We start from the raw sequence: 5,694 nt of genomic DNA on the forward strand, positions 1-5,694 counted from the left end.
ATACCTGAGACTGGGTAATTTATAAGGAAAGTGGCTTAACGGACTCACAGTTCCACATGGCTGGGGAGGCCTCATCATCATGGCGGAAGGCAAAGGAGGAGCAAAGTCACGTGTTACATGGCAGAAGGCAAAAGAGCATGTGTGGGTGATCTCTCCTTTAGAAAACTGTCAGATCTCATGGGACTTATTCACTATCATGAGAATAGCACAGGAAAGGCCTGCCCCCATGAATCAATTACCTCCCAACGAGTCCCTTCCACGACACATAGGATTTGGGTGGGGACACAGCCAAAGCATATCACCCAGGTTGATGACAGAAGCAGCAGAGGTGCCTAAGACAGAACACATCACTCCTTCTGCCACAAGCATAAGCTGGAAATGCCTCCAGTCAAGTATCCTTAGAACAATTGTTTTCCCAGCTATTTAAACTCCACTTAAGTCAAGCACCAGCTTATTCCAGGCCAGGCTTTGCCTGCTAATTAACAATTCACCTGCTGGTTACTAGTTCCTACAGGGCCTCAAGTGAGACCAAATCCCCCAGCTGGGAGGTCCTCTTTTTCTCCAGCACTGCTAATTCAGATCTATTGCCCGTCTCAAGCCTGGCTGAGAAGTGGTTCCCGTAACAATCCCTTAGTTGCACCAGGGATTCTAGATGCCCTCAACATTCAAGCCAACATTCATTATCTGTCAACAGGTGGTGGACATGTAGTTTTGTGATTGCACTCAAGTTCCTCCGAGCTTTGTTTTTTCAACCAAGACATTCAGAAATCCATATTTCCTATAGAGGATTTAAGAAATAGAAAAATGATGGCCGGGCGCGGTGGCTCAAGCCTGTAATCCTAGCACTTTGGGAGGCCGAGACGGGCGGATCACGAGGTCAGGAGATCAAGACCATCCTGGCTAACACGGTGAAACCCCATCTCTACTAAAAAATACAAAAAAAAAAAAAAACTAGCCGGGCGAGGTGGCGGGCGCCTGTAGTCCCAGCTACTTGAGAGGCTGAGGCAGGAGAATGGCGTAAACCCAGGAGGCGGAGCTTGCAGTGAGCTGAGATCCGGCCACTGCACTCCAGCCTGGGCCACAGAGAGAGACTCTGGTCTCAAAAAAAAAAAAAAGAAAGAAATAGAAAAATGAAATTTAAAAAAAGAGATAACAGACATTAAGAAATCCAGAAGCAGAAACACAACTTCTCCAGTATTTTCCAAGCCTGGCTATGGATCAAATTCACCCAAGCACCTTAAAAGAATATACAGATACAGAAAGGATTCTGCAGCAGAGAACCACGTTAAACATTACCTGGATGCCATCAGCAAAATGCAGACTCTGTTAAAAAAAAAAAAAAAAGAGAGTGATGAAGGAAGATAAAGGGAGAACTTGTACATTAAAAGAGACTTAAACATAACAACCAATGTGATGTTTGAACTTAGTTGGTTCCCATTTCAAACAAACACAAGGTAAAAACAGACAAATGAAAAAAGAAAATTTGGGACATTTGGGAGACAATTAAAATTTTGAACACTGGCTATATGATGATATTAAAGACTTCTTATTATTTTTGTTAAGATGTAATAATGGTATTGTGGTTATATTTTGAAAAGATTTCATATCTTATAGAGAAATGTACTGAAATATTTTTGGCTAAAATGATGTGTCTAGGAATTGCTTCAATATGAAGGAGACTGAGTGGAAATCCAGATGAAGCAGGAATGGCTATCAGCCGATGATTTTTACATCTGGATGTTAGGTTCACAGAGGCAAGTGGGGTTCATTATACTTTTTGTTCTACTTCAGTATTTGTTTGAAATTTTCTATAATAAAAGTTTAATCTCCCCAGGTTTGTGAATTATTCTATTTCTTTTATCCTCATCCTGTAACACACCTGTATACATGGAACTTCCTGTGTAAAATGTTTATTCAGTGTTTATTCCCCAGAGGAGAAGCAAAGAGGAAGTAAGAGTAGGGTATTTTTGAACTGTGTACAAATACAACCAGTCTCAGACCCTTTTATATGATCTATACTCATTCTAGACTGAGCCACATAGAAGAGCTGTTCCTGAAGTCAGATCAGTCTGGTTACCTCTAAAAGACCAAAAGACTAAACTAAAACAGTCTTTTTTTTCTTCTGTGGAAGTACACATGTGTGCTTGCAGGTGTACGTGTACTGAATGGCTGTCATGTACCTTTGTGCAGGCAGTGCACTGCACAAGGTTGTCACATCTAAGGGGGCATGCTTCACCTCATCAATACATTGCAGATCTATATATTTATTGTGACAACAGTCTTGTAAGTGGCCGCAAAATGTCTTCTAACAAAATTGGTATTTTTGGTAACTTTCTAAAAGATGGAAGCAACAATATCTTAAAGTAGGGGTGTCTTTTCTAATTATGTGCTTATGGTATGAGCTAGCAGTGGACCTGAACTGACTGTCTTGCCTGAGTTTGAATCTCTTTACCTAAACTCACTCACTGAGTTTGTTATTTAATAGCCTTGAGTTCAAGTTTCTTCCTCTGTAAAATGGGATGGTCATATTATGTACCCTGAGAGCACTGTTCAGAGCATTAAATGCATAAAGACAGTATCTGGCCCATAGAAAGCCTTCAAAAAGTGTTAGAGTGAGCTATCACCATATCTGTTCACCCATATCAAATTTTATAGGTGTCGGTATGTTGCATTATTCATAAACTCAACTAATAAATTTTGCAGTGGACTGAAAAAAGACTGTCTCCATTAGTTTATGAATCCAAACTATTTTAAAAAGAGAATTTTCCCCTAACCATCAGTTCTGAAAAATGCAGGGAAGCTCAAGCTGCAGGTAAGCAGCCGGGGTTTCTAAGCTTCTCGGCGCACAGAAGCTGTGTGCATATGCTAATGAGGAACCCTTTGAAGAAAAATGCTGGGGTTTTTCCATCGCTCTAACTACTTGGCTAGTAAGCCTGTAATGATGGGAAAAGACCCAGTGGGAGTTGCCAGCCACAAAAGGGGTTTTACCCCACAGGCAGAATAGAGTCAAAATGCTTCAAGAGGTTAAAGTCTATTTTTAAAAGGAAAGAACACAGAGTATGCCTTTAACTTGGTGTTAAAAATAAACTCAGCCTCCTCCTCTGCCTTTCCCACCCTCTCCCACTGTCCTTCCTTCCCCTGCACTGCCCTGCCCTAAAGGAAAGAAAGAGTGCTTGTGTTTCATTTTTATTCTTCTCATGCGCTTTTCTTGCATTATTATTTGTTTACTCTTAGCCAAACTTGGTTTTCCGTTCACAAAGCAAGTTGCATTTTTCTCTTAAAAATTCCTCAGGGATCCCCAGGAAGCAAGACGGATATCAATTAGAACCAGCCCGTGTCAGGATGAGTAAAAGATTCGCACGGAGATAAGCAAAGTGGAGCCCTTACGGCATCCCTTGTGCCCAGAAAGTATCTGCAGGGGACGTTGTTCAAGCAAGAGGGCCTTTTGTTTGTTTGTTCGTTTGTTTGTTTATTTTTGAGATGGAGTTTCGCTCTTGTTGCCCAGGCTGGAGTGCAGTGGCGAGATCTCAGCTCAAGGCAACCTCCGCCTCCCGGGTTCAAGAGATTCTCCTGCCTCAGCCTCCCAAGTAGCTGGAATTACAGGCTCCCACCACCACGCCCAGCTAAGCTTGTATTTTTAATAGAGACGGGGTTTCTCCATGTTGGTCAGGCTGGTCTCGAACTCCCGACCCCCATGATCCTCCTGCCTCGTTTTCCCAAAGTGCTGGGATTTGAAAGCTTTTTCATATTGGGGTTTAAGTCCAGACCCTTCCTGAGGCATGACTAGACATAGAGGACACTACTTTGCTGAGCTGGTCTCAATAAATTCCATTCAGCAGCCATAAAATTCCAATAGATCGATGTGACAGTTTTTGTTCATTAAAAGCTAATCTGTGTGGCAGAAAAAGTGCTAGCTGGAGTGGATAATCTGGATTTCTTATTGTATATAGATGGCGGAGGGATTTCAAGACCCCAGTTGGAGCCAAAGTTGGTGAAGGACAAGGAGACCCAGGCGTGTGCATAGTACCACAATTTCGCTGGAGGGAAATGTAAGAGATGAAGGGGTGGCTGGAGGCTTAAGACCCTGTTTACTTAAAAATATTTTTTTTAAAAAAGAAAAAGAAAGACAGTCCTTAGGCAATATAAGATAAAGGAAAAAACAGCAAAAATCATTTTAAGAAATAAAATTCTGCCAACGTGGTGGTAAACACCTGTAATCCCAGCACTTTGGGAGGCCAAGGCGGAAGGATCACTTGAGCCCAGGAGTATGAGACCAGCCTGGGCAACATGGTGAAACCCCATCTCTACAAACATACAAAAAGTAGCTGAACATGGTGGCGTGCACCTGCAGTACCAGCTACTCTGAGGGGGTGGGGGAGGCTGAGGCGGCGGGGATGGCTTGAGCAGGGTAGAGAGAGACAAGGAAGGAAGGAAGGAAGGAAGGAAAGGAAGGAAGGAAGGAAGGAAGGAAGGAAGGAAGGAAGGAAGGAAGGAAGGAAGGAAGGAAGGAAGGAAGGGAGGGAGGGAGGGAGGGAGGGAGGGAGGGAGGGGAGAAAGAGAGAAAGAAAGGAAGGAGGGAAGGAGAGAGGGGAGGAAGGAAGGAGAGAGAAAGAGGAAAGAAGGAAGGAAGGAAGGAGAAGGAGGAAAAACAAAAGAAGAAAGGAAAGAAAAAGCTCTAGCTGGGTGTGGTGGCTTGTGCCTGTAGTCCAGCTATTGAGCAGGCTGAAGCAGGAGGATCACTGGAGCCTAGGAGTGTGAGGCCAACCTGGGCAAAGTAGCAAGACCCCATCTCTTTAAAAAATTAGAAAACAAAGTTCTTGTCTAGGATTGGCCTCTAACTTGCAGCATGACCTCAGTCCAGTGATTTTCTTCCCTACAATTTCTTTTTCACAAAATCAGATTCCTCTCTTGTTAGACCTGTTCTTTAATAGGAATATATAATTGATAAATTACATATAATTGATAATAATAAGATATTACATCAGAGCACTTAATAAGTGAAAATCAACGTACAAACGCATGCTTAAACACTGTTGAAATTTAATGAAGTAATTTTGACACATGTCTAGAAAGTCAGAAGGGAAATTTTATTACTAAAAGTTGAGTTTGAACCATTTGTTTTCCAGTTTTCAAGAACGTGAAGCACTGTAGTACAAAAGCCTGCCTAGGGACACCAGCACCTAACCCAATATGCTTTAACAAATGAGTAAAGGAAGAATGCCAAGATTTCCAGCCTGCAAAGCTTCGCCTCTGGGGAATCTATGGCCTTCTTGCAAGGGATCTTCTAGTTTATAAGCTCACCAACATAATTTGAGATCCAGTGAAAATGCTATTTTCACCATATGTATATGCCACCATTTTCAAGTGTATGTAGATTGGTTGTGACTAATAAAATACAATAAACAAATTATAAATTTATCATTTGTATATGTATTAATAAAATACAGATTCATTTAAAACATTACCAAAATTGAGTCAATTGTCAACATCTATTTCTTGATCAACCAATTCTAAAATTACAATTTCTTCCAGCTGGGAACTCTGGAGTTTAATATACTATAGCTTTCTGTCATAAATTGATCTCTGCTGGATTGGTTAATTCTAGAAAGTGATGGAACATTGATACTTTGAGTTACTTGAGTGCCAGTAACTCAAAGTGCTTCACTAAAGGAAAACCAGGAATCAAGTCTATGA

General features: G+C 41.6%; 1 long non-coding RNA gene across 1 annotated transcript; it reads left to right on the plus strand.

Annotated features, from left to right (window-relative positions):
• Nucleotides 1–3,768: 3,768 nt before the first annotated feature.
• On the plus strand, nucleotides 3,769–5,470 carry LOC135966112 (uncharacterized). The gene is made up of 2 exons (XR_010579216.1): nucleotides 3,769–4,049; nucleotides 5,127–5,470. It is a non-coding gene; the product is annotated as an uncharacterized lncRNA (long non-coding RNA).
• The last annotated feature ends 224 nt before the right edge of the window (nucleotides 5,471–5,694 follow it).

The sequence above is a fragment of the Macaca fascicularis genome, chromosome 11 (assembly GCF_037993035.2).
Source record: "Macaca fascicularis isolate 582-1 chromosome 11, T2T-MFA8v1.1".
Lineage (NCBI taxonomy): Eukaryota > Metazoa > Chordata > Mammalia > Primates > Cercopithecidae > Macaca > Macaca fascicularis.